At 39.1% G+C, this 21,534-nt stretch overlaps 2 long non-coding RNA genes across 3 annotated transcripts in view; one reads left to right on the plus strand and one right to left on the minus strand.

Annotated features, from left to right (window-relative positions):
* Positions 1-10,629, minus strand: part of LOC129059603 (uncharacterized) — an 89,592-nt gene extending 78,963 nt beyond the window's left edge. The window contains exons 1-2 of the long non-coding RNA XR_010140067.1: positions 10,577-10,629; positions 10,029-10,101 (exon numbers count right to left, since the gene is read on the minus strand). This is a non-coding gene — a long non-coding RNA (uncharacterized LOC129059603). The remainder of the gene's footprint in view (positions 1-10,028; positions 10,102-10,576) is intronic.
* Positions 10,630-10,665: 36 nt separating this feature from the next.
* LOC129059604 (uncharacterized) overlaps positions 10,666-21,534 on the plus strand; it is a 43,774-nt gene continuing 32,905 nt past the window's right edge. Inside the window, exons 1-2 of one of the 2 annotated variants that reach the window (XR_008525606.2) lie at positions 10,666-10,915; positions 14,449-14,595. This is a non-coding gene — a long non-coding RNA (uncharacterized LOC129059604). The remainder of the gene's footprint in view (positions 10,916-14,448; positions 14,596-21,534) is intronic. The other variant, XR_010140068.1, reaches the window with a different exon arrangement.

Genomic DNA, 21,534 nt, shown 5'->3' on the forward strand with positions numbered 1-21,534 from the left:
AGGTCAAGGTGATTGAAGCACCTTGGTCAAAAGCCACTAGAAACACCAGGCAAAAATGTTATTTGTTTAGCTTTCTGCAGAAGGGGAGAATACCTTTTACAGCAACCATGGGAACATCTTATTAAAAGGGTAGAAGGTTAGTACAGGCTCCTCATAGGATTTCTATTTGAACTGGTTAATTTACAGGTGAGATTAAGGAAGCAGAGGCTCCTTCTCGATTGGAGGCTCTTCAAAAAACAGGAGTAGTTTAGTTTAGTGACTGGGTATCTTAATGCATTTTATCTAGAAGGCAGGAAAATCACAGGGGCCTAGAGTTATCACTGGTAAAGAAGCACCAATCACTGATGTCAGTCAAAGGAGGCAGAATGTAGTTATTGGTGGCTGCAGAGTGTGGCCTCGCGTCTGCCTTGCTCCAAACATGGTCATAATACCTTGTCTTGTCTGAGCCTTATTCATATTCTGTGAAATCTCATAGTCTGGATGCAAAAAGCCTTTTTTTTTTTTTCACATTTTCAAAGCATTCCTTTGAATGTTTTTTTTTTTTTTTTTGAGACGGAGTTTCACTCTTGTTACCCAGGCTGGAGTACAATGGCACGATCTTGGCTCACCGCAACCTCTGCCTACTGGGTTCAAACGATTCTCCTGCCTCAGCCTCCCATGTAGCTGGGATTACAGGCATGTGCCACCATGCCTGGCTAATTTTAGTAGAGATGGTGTTTGTCCATGTTGGTCAGGCTGGTCTTGATCTCCCGATCTCAAGTGATCTGCCCACCTCGGCCTCCCAAGGTGCTGGGATTACAGGCGTGAGCCATCGCGCCCAGCCTTGAATGCTTTTAAGTTCCAATAACTGTAAGGATGGTTGGGAATTTGAAAATGAAAAAAAGAAAGAATATAAATGTCTGTATCTTGGTTATTACTGGTCCCTGAAAGTGAGCAAGATAGGGATTCCCTTTGGAAGTGAACTCTAAAATATTACACTATAGAATAACGAAAAATCATTTATAACCCAATTGCTTTTAAAATAGGGTGAAGTTTTATAGCTGAGAGGTTTTTTTATATTGATTAATTTTAAATCCTAGTATAAGTGAGATGTTAAGGGTAAAATAATAGAAATAGAGTACATAACTATCAAAAGACTAAAAGGTAAAAATGGAGTTGGAAAACAAATATCTCAGTCAATCAAACAAAAAGACAGTAAAGTGGATAGAATAAAAAAGAATGAAAAAATCTAAAATGTAGAAAGTACAAAATAAGAGGGTAGAAATCAGTTCAAATATGTTAGCAATCACAATTAAAATGGATTATGCTGCCGATTTTAAGACAGAGAGTCAGATTAGAATTTTTTATATTAAATTCTATAATGTGTAAAGAACACACATTTAAAACATAAGACCATGGGCAGTTTGAAACAAAAATAATGGAAGCAGGCATATCAGGCTAGAACTAAACAAAAGAAAACTGAGTTATGAGACAAATTGTATTTTAAGATAAAGAGCTTGATTAGTAATATAAAAATTATTAGATGATGATGGTAGGTTCAATTTACCAAAAAAGATATAATAGTTATAAAACTGTATATATCTCATAAAATATCTCATATATACACATACATATATGTATCTATATATGTGTATAGGGGTGTGTATATGATAGAAATACATATACACATTCATCAATCCACCATTGTAGTGGAAGTTTTCAATATATCTTTTTAAATTTTAAGTCACATAAAAAATTAGTATGATTCAGAAATTTGAATATACACAATGGTTTCATCTTTGTACAGATCAAAAAAGAGGCAAAAATAACTATAGTAATAGATGTCAGAATATTAGTTACTTTGGGGAGCAGCTAGTGACTGGGAAGGAACATGGGGGAGTTCTGGGGTCCTGATTCTGTGCTGTACGTGGATCTGGGTAGTGGTTACATGGGGTAACACTTTTCTACCACCACCACCACTACTAGCACTAGTTTCATTTCGTAAAAGTTCAGCATGCTGCAAATTTATGGTTTGTACATTTTATGTGTATACTTCAATAGCAAAGCAAGCAAAACTATATAAAATATTGTAAATGAATTCATATGTGCTGAAACTCTTTTTTTTTTTTTTCAAACGAGCAAGGTAAAAGTAAAACCAGAATTTGAAATAGAAGTTTTCTCTGCAGATCAGCAGAGAGGTTGGAATATGAGCTGGGAAGAGTGAAGGTACATCATTAGAACTGGTGATGTTCTAGTCCAGGTCGACAACTTTTTTTTTCTGTGACAAGCCAGGTAGTAAATATTTTTGTTTTGCAGGCTACAAGGTCTCTGTTGTAACACCTCATCTGTGCCATTGTCACATGAAAGCAGCCACTGACAATAAATAAATGAATGGGTATGACTGCGTTTCAATGAAACTTTATTTACAAAAACAGACAATGGACTGGATGTTGCTCATGGGTCACAGTTTGCTGATTCTTGTTCTAATTCTGCACAGACAGTTCACAGTTTTCTCTGCATTTTTAAGCTTTATAATGTATATCAACATTACTTATATGGTTTTGCACATTTCAGTAAATATTTACTCACCAAATTCATCTGGGCTGGTATGTGGGGTTCCAATGTGACAATACTTTTAAGATGCATTTGATATTTTATATTTCAATTGTATATTATATAATGATATTATATAGTTCTTTGGTACTTATTGTGCAGATATGTTAGTGTCACTGCTTTTTTTTTAAACACATTTTGTAACCTCCTTCATGTAAAAAAGGTGATAAAGATTTCTTCATGTAAAAAAGGTGATAAAGGTTTCTTGATGTAAAAAAGGTGATAAAAATAATGTCAATTTTTCATAAATGTTTGTGAAGAATAAGTGAAATAATGCAGATAAAGTGCATAGCATTGTATGTAGTTCATAGTAAGCTGCTACTGTGACTACTATGATTACGGCTGTTGCTACCTCTTGTGCTGCTGCTGCTACTGCTACCCCTACTGTATCACTACCATCAACCTCTTGTGCCTCAGTGTCAACTGGTGTAGAATGAGAAAGATGGAAAAGATAAACCCTAGGGCTACTTCTAGCTCTACATCACAAATAGTAGGAAATGGGTAAGACTGATATATGTTTGCCCAGTTGAGGTAGCTTGATTTAATGAATAAACAAGCAGAAATGTTAATCATCCCTTGTGTGTAATTGAGTACTTCAAATGTTCTTGAGCATACTTGAGAACAGTTTCCTTCCTTAAATAGTTCAAACACATGTACAGCATCATTCATTTACACTAGATACCAAGAAAGTATTTGCTGAACAATGTGTAACGGCAGGCTCACCATCAAAATGCTCACAAATCCCAAATGAGTTATGACTTTACTGTAGAGAAAGATACTTAAAAGAAGTCAGGAGAGGAAAAAAAATAGGGCATAGGGATAAATGAGGCCATTCAACCAAGAATTTATTGTGGCTAAAAAGTACAGCAGTTAAATATACTGGCCCTGAATTCTGGTAGACTGGGAGTCCATCCCGATTCTACTACTTCCTAGCTAGGTTACTGATGGGGTTGCTTCAAGCTAAAGCCTCAGTTTTTTCATCTGTCAAATGGAAGTGATGATAAAATTACATGTTAATGTCCGAATACATATCAATTACTTGGCTTCATGAATCTATGTAGTAAATGTTCAACAAAGGGCCCTTTCTATCACTAAATGCCTAAGACTGAGCATTCCTTTGAAACATGGAAATTTAAAGTCTGGACAAGCTTTAAAATTTGCAATGCTTTGAAAGAGTCCCCTTTTCCTTACAAGTAATTGCGAATGGAAGAAGCTGCCAATCATTTGCACTTGCTTGGCACCAGAAATTGGTCTAGGGAGTTTGTGTACATTATTTCATGTAATCCTCTTAAAACCCCACTTAAGTGAACATTGGTATCTCTCTTCCTTTTTTAAAGAAAATATGTTGATGTTGAGAGAGAATGGATAACTCATTCTGGGTCATACAGCTAGGAGTTTAAACAAGGTCTCTCCGACTCCAAACCCAGTACTGTCTTCAGCTCACTAATTTGTCTCTTTTTCAACAAATTCCTTTGTTTAACTACAGTGTTTCAGTGGTTCACATTACACGTACATGATTTCACCTTGCATTAGTCCATTCTTGCATTGCTATAAAGAACTACCCGAGACTGGTAATTTATAAAGAAAAGAGGTTTAATTAGCTCACAGTTTGGCAGGCTGTACATACAAGAAGCATGGCTGGGGAGGCCTTGGGAAAGCTAGAATTATGGTGGAAGGCAAAGAAGCTGGCCCATTTTACATGGCTGGTGCAGGAGAAAGAGAGCAAAGGTGGAGGTGCTACAGACTTTTAAACAACCAGATCTTGTGAGAACTCACTCACTATCATGAGAACAGCGAGGGGAAAGTCCACCCGCATGATCCAATCACCTCCCACCGGGCCCCTCCTCCAACCCTGGGGATTACAATTTGATATGAGATTTGGGTGGGAACACAAATCCAAATCGTATATCACACCTATATAATTTGGGATTGGCTTCTGATCTACTAGACTTTTTTTTGTACCAGGGCTCTGTGGTCACCACATTCCTTTCTTGGCTTAGAAGTTAGCTTTGGAGAGCAAGAAATCTGCCAACTTTTACTTCCTTTGTATGTGCAGACATCTCCTGGAGGAAATAGTTGCTCATGTATCTCCTAAGGATAGGTTTCTTACAGAGGGCTACAGAAAGATTCTGCATATGTGTTCTTCAAATTCTAGCCCCCTTCTCTCAAAGATCATTACAATCATGTTTTTATATAAACCTTTATAGAAACATTTTTTGATACTTCCCAAGAGCTATAATTACCTATTCCCAACTGAGTAATTCAGTCGAATAACTCTACACTTAACGATAATTTTTGTGTGAGGAAAAACTGAGAAACATTGGGAGGCATTTTGTCAAGTGTAGGACCTCGAGATTCTGGTACAAGAGTCCTAATCTGGGAAGGGGAGAGGCAGTATGGAACTCCTTGACCCCAGCAAATGTCCTGACTTCTCATGACATACTTGGCCTCAGTGTGTTTATTACTCTGGCTTAACAAATTTGAGAGGAAATTACACTTCCTTAGGTTTTGAGTGCTGTGATGACATCCACTTATTGCATTCCTGCGTTGTCACTTTGACTATAGACTGACACATTCCAACTATCCCACTTTCAACCAAGCTATAGACTGAATGCTTGTGTCCCTCTAAAATTCATATGTTGAAACCTACTGTGATGACTTGGGGAGGCAGAATCTTTGGGAGGTCATTAGATCATGAAGGTAGAGCCCTAATAATTGGAATTTGGCAGAACACTCATGAAAGGGGCTACAGTATTAGGATTCTCCAGAGAAGATAGATACATAGATAGATAATAGATAGATGATAGATAGATAGATAAACACTAGATACATAGATGCTAGAGATATATGATATATGAGAGGATATTTATTAGGGGACTTGGCTCGCAAAATTACTGAGAAGTCTAACAGCAGGCTGCAAGCTGGAGACCCCAGGATTCCAGTAGCATGGCTTTATACAAGTCAGAAGGCCTCAGAACCGGGGAACCTATGATATTCACCTCAACTGGGGTGAATTTTCAGTTTGAGACTGAAGGTCTAAGAACTTGGAGGGGTTGCTGGGGTAGATCCTGGAGTCCCAAGTCTGGAGCTCTGGCATCTAAGAATAGGAGGAGGAAAGTGTCCTAACTTCAAGAGAGAGAGAAAATAGTTTTCTCTCATTTTCTGTTATGTTCAGGCCCCCAGCCGAGTAGATGGTGTCTGCTCATGTTAAGAGAGGATCTTTTCCACTCAGTCCACTGACTCACACACCAATATCCACTGGAAGCATCCCCACAGACCAGAAATAATGCTTTACCAGTTCGTTAGGTATTCCTTAATCCAGTCCAACTGACACCTAAAATTAACCATCATAAGTTTACTTCATGGAAACTTGGCACCCATATGTATCTCCTTAAACCTTTCATAATCTCCAAATAAAGTCCATAACAAGAGAGTAATTTTGCCTAACATAATTCTGCATAAAACTGCAAACACACTATCTCTTCCCCAGAAGAGGAGGTAAAGTCCTTAGGTGATGTTTACTCTTCTCCTGTGTGTTAGTCCATTTTGTGTTGCTATAAAGGAATACTTGAGGCTGGGTAACACATAAAGAAAGAAGGTTTAATTGGCTGATAGTTCTGCAGGCTGTATAGGAAGCATGGCACTGACATTGGCTCAGCTTCTGTTGAGGTCTCAGGAAGCTTTCAATCTTGGCAAAAGGCAAAGGGGGAGCAGGCACGTCATGTGGGAGAGTGGGAGCAAGAGAGGAGATTCCAGCATCTTTCAAACAACCAGGTCTCATGTGAGCTCACAGAGCAAGAATTCACTCATTACTACTCATTACCATGAGGATGGCACCAAGCATTTAATGAGGGATCCACCCCCATGATCCAAACACCTCCCACCCGGCCTCACTTCCAACATTGGGGATTACAGTTCAACATGAGATTTGGAGGGGACGGACATCTAAACTACATCATTCTGATATCCCATAGATTAAATACTATGGTATAAAGTTAATAATACTTAAATACTGATATAAAGTCAATATATCTTATTTTACATGATAAAGAAATAAGAGATGAATGAAAATGAAGATATTAGCTTAATATATGTATACATACACAAAAACATTCTTTAAAAAATAGGGAGGAAATTCTCATGACAATTAGTGACCTGTTTCTATAACTGGTTAGATGGTCATAGCTTGTATTAGTAACTAGCTTCTTCTACCCATTCTGTATTCCCTTTGCCTTCAGCAAGCAACTCAGCTGGTCATCATTATGTCTGTTGGGGTAGCTCAAACTTTCATTCCTGAAGGGTCTGGGACATTTGTAATCCTGCTGGGATTGGGTTGTTATATTTTCAATTGACCTAATCACAGGGCATGGTGATACTAAGTGACACTCTAATGAGTCACTTGTATTCCAGAAGATATACTTTTCTTTACCTCCATTGTGGAGTAGTAGCCCAATTTCCCCTTGGTGGTCTGAATCAATCAACCTGGCCAACACTGGGACACCTGTCTTAGCCTGCTAACTCAGAGACATGAGGAGACAAAAGTGGCTGGGTAGCAGTCTTAACTTCCAGTTCAATGTAGTCATTATTGTATTTCTTGGTGGAAGCATTCCTCTCATAACTAAGACCTCTAGGCTAGCAGAGCATTAAGTCAGAGGAACAAGAAGCAAAAATTTTGCTAGTGGGCCACTAGGGGTGATGGTGACTGGTGCCACTCCTATTTCCACCCGTTGATTCCTGGACCCATGAATTCTGGCTGTAAGGGAAACAATACTATATACAGACACTAATTCAGAGCATATATAGCCTTCTAGAGGACCTTGTCCAAGCCCTACAAAGTGTTGTCACCTAACTGGCTCTGTAACTGTGACTTAAAAAGGTGATTCCATTATATCAAGCCAGCTGATTCAGGATGATGGGAAATTTAGTAAGACCAGCAAATTTCATGAGCGTGAGAATGCTGCTGCAGTTCTTTGGCTGTGAAGTGAGTTCCTTGGTTAAAAGTAATGCTGCATGGAATAACATGATGGTAGATAAGGCATTCTGTAACTCCATGGATGCTGGTTTTGTCAGAACATTTTGTGCATGCAAGGCAAATCTATATTCACATAAGTATTTGTTCCAATAGAAACAAAACACTGCCTCTTCCATGATGGAAGTGGTTTAATCTAATCGAACTGCTACTAAGTACCCTAGAGAATGGTTACATATCAGGGGCTCAGTGTTGGTCTCTGCTGCTGGTAGACTGAACACCCAGCAGTGGCCATAGCCAGGTCAGCCTTGGTGAGTTGAAGTCCACATTCCTGAGCCCATTGTGAACCTCCATTCCTGCCACTATGGCCACTTTGTTTATGAGTAACATTGGACAATGATGAGGTGGCTGGGGAGAGAGGCTGACTGATATCCAGAGAATGGGTCATTCTTTCCACTTGTTTGTTAAAGTCCTCTTCTCCTGAGGTCACCTTCTGGCAAGCATTCACATGGGACACCGATATTTTTTCCCACTCAGAGAGCTCTATCCAGATGTCTCTTCCTCATATTTCTTAGTCAGAAATTTTCCAATCATATTCCTTTCAAGTCCCTGAGCATCTGACCAAATCATTGGGTACAGCTCATGAGTTAACATATAGTTGCACATCTGCCCATTTCTCCCTCCAAGCACAACTGGGTGCAGGGCCCAAAGTCTCTATGCATTGAGAAGATTATCCTTCACCACCATCCTTCAGGGATGTCCCAGAAGGGAGCAATAGTTCTGCAACTGTCCATTTTTGGGTGGTGCTTGAATATCATTCCTGACCATCTGTAAACCAGGCCCCAGTTTTCTCTGCCTCTGTCAACTGATGCAAGCTGGGAGAGAGAAGGTAGGTTACCAGAAGTAGAAATGAAGAGCAATTACGCCACTTATTCATGTAGCTTATTTGTGCCTTCAGGGCCTGCTCTTGCCTGATCACATAAATACCACTTCCATTTGATGACATAGTGTTGCAACACATACCCAAGTGGGTGAGACAACACTAAGTTTAATGACAGGCAGCTCACAGGAGTTCAAGGCCACCCTGGGCAACATGAAACCCCGTCTCTACTAAAATACAAAAAATAGCTGGGTGTGGTGGCATACACCTATAGTCCCAGCTGCTTGGGAGGCTAAGGCATGAGAATTGCTTGAGCCCAGGAGGTGGAGGTTGCAGTGAGCCAAGATCATGCCACTGCACTGCAGCCTGGGTGACAGAGTGAGACTCCATATCAAAAAAAAAAAAAAAAAAAAAAAAAAAAGATAGGCAGCTCAGATCGCATAGTAACTCTATGGCCCATGGGCAAGCATTCAGTTTCTACTGAGGTCCAGTAGGAGGCCAAGAGCTCTCTCAAAAGGAGAGTAGTTAACTAACTTTGCAGATGATGGCAGGCCTTGCCTCCAATTCATAAAAGCATCCCCTGCAATTCACCTATAGGAGACTGCAAAAGCCTTCAAACAGCATTCCTATCTGTCAGTCACCCTAAGTACCATTAGATCTGTTGGATTCTGTGGTCCAAGTGGCAGGGCTGCCTGGAAAAGTTACAGAGCCTTCTCCTGGTCTGGGTCCTACTCAAAACTAGCAGCCTTTCAAGTCACTCGGTAGACAGATCAGGGTAACACGCCCAAATGAAGAATGTGTTGCCTCCAAATTCCCAATAGGCCCACCAGACATTGTGCTTCTTTCTTGGTTGTAGGAGGGCCAGATGCAGCAACTTATCCTTCACTTCAGGAAGGATATCTGATTCACATGTCCCACACCACTGGACCCCTGGAAATTTCACCAGGGTATAAAGCTCCTGAATTTTAGCTGAATTTATTTCCCACCCTCTGACATGCAAAAATCTTAACAATAAGTCCAGAGTAGTTTCTACTTCATGCTCACTAGTTTCAATTAGCCCCATTGTAATGGACTTCTGTAATATCTTGTGGAAGAAGAAGATGATTAAGATCCCTGTAAGCTAAATTGTGGCTTACAGCTAGAGAGTTTGATATACTACTGAAGTAGGACAGTAAAGGTGTATTGCTGGCCTTGCCCGCTGAAAGCAAACTGCTTTTGGTGGAACTTAAGGACAGGTATGAAGGAAAAGGAATTTATCACAACAGCTGGTACCAGGAGATGTGTGAATTTGCTCAAGCAGTAAAATCACATCTGGTACAGCAGCTGCACTTGGAGTCATCACTTGGTTAAGCTTACAATAATACACTGTCATTATTCAGGCTCCATCTGTCTTCTGCACAGGCCAAATAGGAAAGTTGAATGGAGATGTGGTGAAAATTTTTCAAGTCCTTGATGGTGGCAGTAATCTCTGAAATACCTCTGGGGATAAGGTAATTGATTTACTATGTTTCTAGGTAGAGGCAGCTCTAATGGCTCCCATTTGCCTTTTTTTTTTTTTTTTTTTTTTTTTACCATAATGGCTCTCACCTCATGAGTCAGGGAACCACTGTGAGGATTCTGCCAGCTGCTGAGAATGTCTGTTCCAATTATGCATCTGGAACTGGAAAATGACCACAGAAAGGGTTTAGGGACCCACTGGACTTACTGTAAGTTGGATCTGAGCTAAAACTCAATTGAATATCTGACCTACATAAGGCCCTACTCTAACTAGAGGGCTACAGTAATATTTTGGGTCTCCTGGGATCCATGTCAGTTCAGAGCCAGTGTCCAGTAGTTCCTGAAAGGTCTGATTATTTCTCTTTCCTCAGTGCATAATTACCTTGGTAAAAGGCTGTAAGTTTCTTTGGGGAAAGATGGCAAAAAGATTAACAGTATAAATTTTTGGTAATGTACCAAGGTCCTTCCTGGAGGGGACCCAGCCTTCCCTTCATTAAAGGTAATCTGCTTCTGTAAACTGGCTTAAGTCTGGGAATTGATTGAGGGGCCATGATTCTCTGTTTTTATAATTCAAATTAGATTTTACCTGAAAATTTTCTGCTTATAGAGATCAAATGAGATCTTAGTAGGTTTCCTACCTTGTTCATTTCTAGAACACCATGGTTAACTAGCCAACACCATAGAACTCCATGAAACAGTCTATTCTAATTGTTGCTTTGTCTCTATTATCCACTATGGCAACTGTGCTCACCTTGCCTTTGATGATTAAGTGCTAGCACTTGGCCCTTGCCTCCTCAGAATACAGTTATTTCCATTACATGTACCTTTTTCAGTTGAGTGACTGAGGTTCCCACTGTAAGGTCCAGCTTAAACAGAAGAGTAATCACAGAGCTCTTCAGGGATGCTGGGGCTCCCCTAACAAATCTGTTTCTCAACGTGTTCATGAGAGGTGTGTCTTCTGTATTCTTCCAGTGTGGGTGAGTAGGTTTAAGTGACAAATACACTCCAGCATTCCAATCTCCCTAAGCCTTTGAATCCCTCCCTCTGTAATAAACCAAGGGAGATCTGGAATCTCTAGCTTGCTCATGGTGGCCCATCTTTTTTTTTTTTAATTTTTTTTTTAATGCACCCAGGCTGGAGTGCATTGGCACAATTATGGCTCACTGCAGTCTCAACCTCCCAAGCTTAAGTGATTCTCTCACCTCAGCCTCTCAAGTAGCTGGAATTACAGGCACGTGCCACCATGCTCAGCTATGTGGGCCATCTTTGGACCCATTTTTAGACAACCAAACTGTTAGCACCTTTCTTAACTCCCTGAACTGTAACATTAAGTGCAGAATCTCTGCTTAGTGGACACGTATCAATAAATTCAGCCAGACTCATCTTTATGTTCCTTCCACCATTATTCCACACCCTTAACGTTTATTCTCACATATTTCCCAGATTTCTGCTTGCATAAATTAGAATACTGAAGTAGTTCTTTTGGAATGTAGTACATCTCCTCATGGGTCATACTCATTCCTCACCTTTAGGGGTCTGCTGGGATTTGCATCTAATTATAGGTCAAGAAGCAAAAAGGGGTGGTGGGGGTAAGCCCAGAGGAGAATAAGCAGTGTCTTGCCTGGCAACTGTCTCAGGGGAGGCAATTATTGTTTCCTCAGGCAATGCAGAGTGAATCCCTGAAACAGAGGTGGAAAGACCTATATGTTGTGGGTGGGGATGCTTCTGCCACTGGGGTGGGTGTAGGGAGGCCACTTCTGCTGGCAAACAAGACCCATCAGAATTTAGAAGCTCAATGTCCCCAGCTTCATAAGTGTTTTCCCATCACTTCTCCATCCCAATTTACGGAATCCCATTATTTCCCAGCCAATGCCCTTAGTAGACACCCTGTGAGGCTAAGAGTATAGTTTTCATTGTAATTCAGCCAATCACATGATAAGTGCATGTATTTGATTTGGCAATTTCAGCCCTGTGGCTATAGAACAGAAGATTCTGGCTCAGGGCGCACTTAGAAGCTCATAGGCTATTACTGGAGCTGGAGGTAAAAACTTGCATCTCTGATCTCAACATTTTCTTTCATCAGGATGAAGGAAAGTCTGCTGCAACCTTACATAAAAAAGAAATATTGTTCTGTGATAATATTTGCTCAGCAACTGTCTGTCCAATCTTAGATTGGCACCATCCTGGTCATTGATCCTTGTCCAGCAACATTAGAAGCAACCAACTAATGGTCATCATAGTCTGTTTTCCAAAAATGTTCAAAAGTACCATACACAGAGCCACCAAGTTTCTTGCCTCTTATAAATGATTGACTAGGATTATCAAATGCAGATATTGTGCATATTTCTATGAGCAGTTCATGCCATGGATTATTGATTAGGGCTCTCTCTACTGTTACAGGTGGAGTCCTTAGACTTTTTAGGTCTAATTAGATTAAACAGTTAATTTCCAAAACTCCAAAACCAATTAAGGAAACTCATCCTTAAAAGTCTGTTCCTCCAAAACCACTCTTAGTACCAAAATTTGTATTAGGCAGGGTTCAGAGAGAACCGAACCAACAGGAAATATATTGGGAAAGTTGTCAGAATCAAAATACAGTCACATATTTTGGAAAACACAAACAACAGAGCCAGAAAAGACTATGAAGGGAGAGTTCTCATGCACAAATGCTTGATAACAAAAATGATCACAAACAATTCTGTGAAGAATGCAACCTTGCACAAAGTCTGCTGCAACCTTATATAAAAAAATACTTCTGTGAGGATACCTTCCCAGCAATTGCCTGTCCAGTCTTAGACTGGCATTATTCTGGTTATTGATCCTTGTAGCCACGGATAATTATCACAGAATAATTATGTAATACTATTCATTTTTCCTTTAAAAATATTTGTCTTCTCTTTCCTCCCTGAATACACACCTAGTTTACTATGGCACAAGTATTCCCAATGCAATGCCCATTCCTGAATAATTATCATTTTATTTTAGAGAATCTTCCTCTCTGTTATTTAGGATGACAAGCTATATATAGATATACATAGATATGGATACTTATATATAGATATAGATATAGATGAGGAGTTATTTGTTAGGGGAATTGGCCTACACATGGGACTGAGAGGTCCCATGACAAGCCATCTTCAAGCTGAAAACCCTGGGATACTGGTAGCATGGCTTGGTCCAAGTTTTAAAGCCCCAGAACCAGGGAAGCTGATGGCATAATTCTCAGTCCTAGGCCAAATGTCGGAGACCTTGGGAGGTAGGGGCCCTGCTGGTATAAGTCCTGGAGTGCCCAGGCTACTTAGCCTGAAGTTCTGATATCCAAGGGCAGGACAAAGAGAGTCCCGGCATTAAGAAAGAGAGAAGAAATCCTTTGCTCTCCTTGTTCATTCCTTCTGGGCCCCAAGCTGATCGCATGGTGTTTGCCCACCCTGAGGGTGGACCTTCCTCTCTCAGTCCACAGACTTACCTGTCAACCTCCTCTGGAAATACTCTCACAGACACACTAAGAAGTCATGCTTTACCCATTCCCCAGGTATTTCTTAATTCAGTTGACACCTAAAATTAAGCATCACAGTGCCCCTATAAAAGAGATGTTAGAAAACTCCCTTGCCCCTTCTGCCATGTGAGGTCACAGCAGGAAGGCACCATCTATGAACCAAGAATTGGAAACTCACCAGACACCAAATCTGCAGACACCTTTATCTTAGATAGACTTCTTAGATTCTGGAGCTGTGAGAAATACATTTATGTTGTTTATAAACCACCTAGACTATGGTAGTTTGTTATAGCAGCACAAATGGATGAAGACAGACCTATGTGCTTTTGTGGTTAGAGTCCATAACTCATGCTTATAAAGTTGGAATAAACTAATTGGGGCCAGGCGCAGTGGCTCACACCTGTAATTCCGGCACTTTGGGAGGCCGAGGCAGGCAGATCACCTGAAGTCAGGAGTTCGAGACTAGCCTGGCCAACATGGTGAAATCCCATCTCCACCAAAAATACAAAAATTAGCTGGGTATGTTGGTGCATGCCTGTAATCCCAGCTACTTGGGAGGCTGAGGTAAGTGAATTGCTTGAACCTGGGAGGCAGAGGTTGCAGTGAGCCAAGATCAGGCCACTGCACTCCAGCCTGGGTGACAGAGAGAGACTCCATTTCAAAAAAGGAAAGAAAAGAAAACACACACACACACACACACACACACACACACACACACACAATAAACCCCAAAAACTAATAGGTTCACAAAGATATTAAATCTACAAAATTTCCTAGTGATGTTCATGTTTATCAACCCAATTAATATTCCCTTCCTTACTGACTTGGCAGAGTCATCTAGTTTATATGTGAATGTAAGAAAATAAGTAATTAAATATAAATGCATGTAAACAGAGGGAAGTACACTAACTGAGCAAGTATTCTGTACCAACTACTGTTCTAGGTATTTGACTTAGATTATCTGAATTACTTCTTAACACAACCCTAACACAGTATGATTATTCCCATTTACAGGCAAAGAACATGGACTCACAGACACTGGATGGCTTACACAATGTCTTGAAGCCCCAAAGACTAGGTTGAAATGCACACGCATTTTCACAATACCATACTTCCTCATCTCTGTAAAGCTTACATTTTAATCCTCATACAAGCTTTTGAGTAAGTACTGTTATCTTTATTTTACAGATGAGGACACTGAGGCTCAGAGAAGTTAAGTAAACTGCCCAAAATGGCATAGTTTACATATGCAAAAAACAAAATTCTCATTCAGATATGTTTGACTCCAACAGATAAATATTAGCAATCGTACCTGTTTTTCATGATCTCTATTTTTTTAAAAAGTAAAATATTGTCCGATTGAGCCAATTGACCATTGACTTGCAACTTCCAAATTAGTAGACTGGGATGGCACCCAATCAGAGTCAGCATTATATATGAATAGAGGAAAGAGTAGACTCAAAATTATAGTATGATTAGCCATACATGAAACCTAACTTCTCTCTCCTGTCTAACCTAGGGGTTGAGAAGTTATTGACAATACTGATTATTCAAAATGTAATTAAGGGCAATTGGGCTTGTATTGAGCAGTGAGATTATATAACTGACAAGAAAAACACAGCAGAAAGTATTTTGCTTGCTAACTCATTACTACCTTCCAAAAAGCATAGCAATGCCTGGGGTGTGGAGAACAGGGAGAAATGCTGCCTACAATAAGGCAGCAGGGAAAGACTGGGAAACCTAACGGCAAATCCTTAGCAGGGGTGTCCAATCTTTTGGCTTCCCTGGGCCACATTGGAAGAAGAAGAATTGTCTTGGGCCACATAAAATATACTAACACTAACGATAACAAGTTGATGAGCTAAAAGAAAAATCACACAAAAATCTCATAATGTTTTAAGAAAGTTTATGAATTTGTGTTGAGCCACATTCAAAGCTGTCCTGGGCCACATGCAGCCTGAGGGGCGGGGGTTGGACAAGCTTGCCTTAGGCTGAGCTGAGATGTGAACAAGGCAAATCAAATTCTGCCATACTACCTTACCTGTGGGTGAATAGGGGCAAGTTATTTAAACCCCTGTGGGCATTGTAAAGATCAAAGAAGTTTGTGCAGGTGATATATTGGTGTAGATCCTGGCACATAGCAATAAGAATTCCAGAACTGCTTATTGACTTATCATTATAGCATCTTCCAGGGCAGAGAGCTGAGGGTGGAGGTTCCCATTTTCCTTATCAATTTCAGTCCAGTCTAAGACGTATCTTGGTTCATTCAAGATGCTGTCCCTTTCTCTTTATTTCTCTTCGAAAAGGAGAGGATAGGGAGCAGCCGAAGAAAGGCATGAAGGGATTTCTTGAGATGCTGCCTGTAGCTTTATGGTGCAGCATGTTCTGCAGACCAGGTGTTTCAGTCACCAAATCTTTTGCAGATATTTAACAAATCAAAGCCGACAGCAGGAGGCTGTCAGCCTGACATATGATAAACACCCTCTGCAATTTAGCACTTGAACACAGGGAGTGAGCTGCAGGATGAGTTAATTGCCAAGCTATCAACTGAGCTGAGCTGATGTTTCTTGAGCACTCTCTAAACCAGCTGAGAATTATCTAGCAAACTCTGGGACTCTAGGGTGAAGGGAGGTTTTCAGGTAGAAAGAGAAAAATGGGTGACGGTTACCAGTGAGGGGATTGACTATCAGTAACACAAACTACATTAACCAACTCTCAAAAATATAATTACCTAGAAGCAGATGAAACCCAAAAAAGATCAGAATTAGAAGGAGCCCAAGAAATAATGTGATAAAAGCCTTCTATTTTACAGGAGGAGAAACTGAGGTCAGGAGTGAGGTAGGGGTTGAGATGTGAGGAATGCATGAAAGGCTACAGAATTTATCAGTGACAAAGACAGGAGTGAAATCTCAATCCTTTAAATCTGAGTTAAGTTTTCTAACAATCACATAATCTTGTTCTTGATTTTACTATTAAAATTTTTCCTCTGGAACTTATAGACTGCATGGTGTAGACTTTGGCATATTTTGGTTTTGCCAGTTACTAGTTCTGTCATCCTAGGATGTTATTTAATTTTTCTGTACCTCAGATTCCTTACTTTATAAGTAGTTATAATATTAGTATCTATTCCAGATAATTATCATGACAATTAAATGAGATAATGCATGTTAAATGTTTGACATATTGTGAAGGTTTCAATAAAATTCATCAAATATTGCTATGATTATTATTATTATTATTATTCTAGATTGTTGGCTTTCAATTACTGGATGATGAGTTTGGCTGAGACTTTGGTAGTAACTGAGGATATGGCAGAAACATCAACTCTCTGACAATTGCCATAAGAAGTCTCTCTTGTATTTCTGAAACACACTGTAAGCAAATAAAGCTATACAGAGAAAAAGAGCCCCGGACCAGTATTAGAGAATTTGATTCTGACTTTAGCTGTGAATTACTTACTAGATTAACCACAGACAGTACATTTGACTTCTTTGAGCTTCCTTTTCCTTACCTGTAAAAGGAATAATAATGTAGATTTTATTGTGCTATTGAGAGAATCAAACCAGATAACGTATGTGAAATATTTCATAAAATCTATGTAAACAAAACATAATCCTATATATATTATACACATACACACACACATATATACATATATATACATGTGTTATGTATATTATTAATAGGGTTTTTTAGAGCAGTTTTAGGTTCACACCAAAACTGAAAGGTACAAAGATTTCCCATTTACCCTCTGCCCGCACATGGGCATAGCCTCCTTCATTATCAGCACCCCTCACCAGAGTGGCACATTTGTTGCAATCAATGAACCTACAATGACACATCATAATCACCAAGAGTCCACAGTTTACACTGGAATTCACTCTTAGTGTTGTACATTCGATGAATTTGGATAAATGTGTAATAACATTTATCTAACATTACAAAATTATAGAGAATAGTTTTATGGCTATAAAAATCTTATGTGCTCAATTATTTATCCCTCCTTGTCCCAAACCCCTGGCAACCACTGATTATTTTACTATCTCCGTAGATTTGTCTTTTCTAGAATGTCATATAACTGGAATCATATAGCATGTAGCCTTTCAGATTGGCTTCTTTCAATTAGTAATATGCCTTTAAGGTACCTCCGCATCTAAACTGAACATGCTCATTATATGACCCAGCAATAGGTTTCCTTGGTATTTACCCAAAGGAGTGGAAACATACAGAAAACGTACACAGAAAAAATTGTACATGGATTTTTACAGCAGCTACATTCATAACTGCTGAAACTTGAAAATAACTAACGTGTCCATCAGTAGGTAACTGCAGTATATTCAGACAATGGAATACTTCTCAGCACTAAAAAGAAATGCACTATCGAGGCATGGAAAGATGGAAACTTTTGTACTTTTTAAAGCCACAAGTTTTGATATCTCCTTTCTATCATTTCACTATTTGTTCCATCATGAAGTCCTATTGATTATACTTTTAAAATGTATTTCAAATCCAACCAGACATTCACCTCCACTGCCACTGTCTTAATGCAAGCCATTGCCATTTTTCACCTGGACACATTCAGTAGCCTCCTAATACATCTCACTGTGTTAACTCTTCCTTTCTTTCAACCCATTTTTTACAAAGCAAATTGGTGCTTCCTTGCTCAGAACAATCCGATATAAAATATAAAACCACAACGCTATCATAAGGCTTTATATGACTTGGCCCCGAATCTCTTGTTAACCTCATCTACCAGCATGCTCCCTCTCACACGAGCTTGTGTGTATTCAAATCCTTGATAAAAACCATCTATTTTCTACTTCAGCTTATTGCATACAATATTTTTTTCTGCCTGAAATAATCTTACCTCCACTCTTTGCTTAAATAATTTTCTCCTTATTTTTCAGGTCTCATTAAATTGTCACTTCAGAGAGCAGTTGCCTCACCCTGCAATCTAAATCAGTGGCCTCTTGCCCTCCATTACCTCACGCTTTTCTTTCATGGCATTTAACACTTTTAATTGTGTGCTGATTTTTTTTTTAAAGATATTTTACTCTCCCACTCAGTTGTAAGCTCTATAATGGAAAGAGACATATAATGTGTTTAACAGGCTGGTATTCCTTGAGCCTAGCATAGGGCCTGGTATTTAATAAGCACCCAATAAGTGTTGGATGAATAAATGGGTAAATAAATTTGTGATTTTTCAAGATGGAAGACCTGATGAGGAGTTGAAGAGGGAGGTTATGGAGAAATTTCCCATTTCAAATTCATTATGAAAATTCTGTTTTCAAGTAGAATAAAATGAGTAATAAGAAGCCATGGCTTCTATGCAATAACCAGATATAACTAAATTAATAATTGGAAATTTATTTTAAAATGTATTGGAAACATATGGAAGCAAAAGAGATAGACGAATTAAATTGCTGAGAGAAAAGAACCCTTTCCAGGTAACATGAGGTATTTGTCCTTTTTATTTTTTTTTGAAGGCGCTTGCTAAGTCTGAAAGTAGGCTGTTAGTCTGGTTTGCTATTGCCAGGGTGGGGGCATTTCTAGGAGAAAAGGAAACCCGTAAAACATGTTATGATCATGGTTCCTGCTATGGCAATCTGAAACCTAGAAGATTTCCTATTGAATGATTGTTTTTTTCCACCAGATTTTTTTTTTATTATACTTTAAGTTATAGGGTACATGTGCACAATGTGCAGGTTTGTTACATAGGTATACATGTGCCATGTTGGTGTGCTGCACCCATTAACTCATCATTTACATTAGGTATATCTCCTAATGTTATCCCTTCCCCCTCCCCCCACCCCATGACAGGCCCTGGTGTGTGATGTTCCCCTTCCTGTGTCCAAGTGTTCTCATTGTTCAATTCCCACCTATGAGTGAGAACATGCAGTGTTTGATTTTTTGTCCTTGCGATAGCTTGCTGAGAATGATGGTTTCCAGCTTCATCCATGTCCCTACAAAGGAAGGGAACTCATCCTCTTTTATGGCTGCATAGTATTCCATGGTGTATATGTGCCACATTTTCTTAATCCAGTCTATCATTGATGGACATTTGGGTTGGTTCCAAGTCTTTGCTATTGTGAATAGCTCCACAATAAACATACGTGTGCATGTGTCTTTACAGCAGCATGATTTATAATCCTTTGGGTTATAATCCAATAATGGGATCGCTGGGTCAAATGGTATTTCTAGTTCTAGATCCTTGAGAAATCGCCACACTGTCTTCCACAATGGTTGAACTAGTTTACACTCCCATCAACAGTAAAAAAGTGTTCCTATTTCTCCACATCCTCTCCAGCACCTGTTGTTTCCTGACTTTTTAATGATCACCATTCTAATTGGTGTGAGATGGTATCTCATTGTGGTTTTGATTTGCATTTCTCTGATGGCCAGTGATGATAAGCATTTTTTCATGTGTCTGTTGGCTGCATACATGTCTTCTTTTGAGAAGTGTCTGTTCATATCCTTTGCCCACTTTTTGATGGGGTTGTTTGTTTTTTTCTTGTAAGTTTGTTTGAGTTATTTGTAGATACTGGATATTAGCCCTTTGTTAGATAAGTAGATTGCAAAAATTTTCTCCCATTCTGTAGGTTGCCTGTTTACTCTGGTGGTAGTTTCTTTTGCTGTGCAGAAGCTCTTGAGTTTAATTAGATCCCATTTGTCAATTTTGGCTTTCATTGCCATTGCTTTTTGTGTTTTAGTCATGAAGTCCTTGCCCATGCCTATGTCCTGAATGGTATTTTGAAGCAGACCGAAGTGATATGGGAGGCTGTGGTACTGGGCAGGAAACAAGTAATAGAATTTTGTACTTGATAGAAAAATCCCACTCATGGGAGGTATTTAGAATGAGCACACAAGAGGGCTGGAGATGTTGAAAGTGGAGATAGATTGAATTCAACCAAAGCTAAAACCAGTTCAGACCCTGCTCAATGCTCACTTGGATTGAAGTGATCAGCCTTTCAGCCTGTTTCTGACAGAGGAAAGGGAAACATTCCTTGGGAGAAAATGACATCAACCTTAGTCTGTACAACTTTTCAATACACAGTAAGTGGTATTCAAAAAAATACTAGAAACATGAAACAGATAAGGAAATGTAACAGATAAAAGAAAAAGTTATCAGTAGAAGCAGAGACACAGATAAAGCAAGATGATAGGGAAGGCAGAAAAATAACTTAAAATAAGTACTATAAATGAGTCAAAGAACATAGACGGACAATAGAGATGAAGGAGAAAATTTTTCCTCAGGGATTTCTAATCTATAAAGAAATGAACATTCTAAGATGAAAAGATACATTTGAAACTAAGAACTCATTGAATGAGTTAAACAGTAGACATTAGGAGCAGGAGACAGAATTAGTAATCTCAAAATAGGCCAATTGAAAACATATCACTGAAGCTCTGAGAAAAAAAAAAGTGTGAAAGAAGCAAGCACAGAGCATAAGAGACATGTGGGACACAGGTCCAAGCATTCATGTCAGAGTTCCAGAAACACAAGTAAAGAAACAAAGGTATAGGACAGATCACGACGAAAAATCCACACTGGTTAAAAACATCAGCCTACACATTCAAGTAGCAAATCCCAAGCAAGATTAAAATAAAATGCACCTTGGTACAAAGTCAAATGCTGAAAACCAAGAACAAAGGAAAATAAGCAGCCAGAAACAGAAATAAAACAAAACTAAACAATATTGAGAGATTTCTATGATAACTATGGAAGTCAGGAAAAAATAGATTAATTTTACAATGCAGAAAGAACAAAAAGCTTTACTATAAAAATATCTTTCAAAAATAGGGCATTACATAATGATAAAGGATTTAATGCAGCAAGAAGGCTTAACTATACTAAATATATGCATCCAACATTCGAGCACCAAAATTCATAAAACAAGTACTTCTAGAGTCTAAACCTATGAAAAGACTTAGCCACACAACAATACCAGGGGACTTTAGCACCTCACTGACAACATTAGTCAGATTATTGAGGCAAAAAAAACAAACAAAGAAATTCTAGACTTAAATTCAACCTTAGGCAGTTGGACCCAAGACATCTACAGAATACTCCATCTAACAATCATAGAATATATATTCTTC

The sequence above is a fragment of the Pongo abelii genome, chromosome 4 (assembly GCF_028885655.2).
Source record: "Pongo abelii isolate AG06213 chromosome 4, NHGRI_mPonAbe1-v2.0_pri, whole genome shotgun sequence".
In the NCBI taxonomy this organism is placed as follows: Eukaryota; Metazoa; Chordata; class Mammalia; order Primates; family Hominidae; genus Pongo; species Pongo abelii.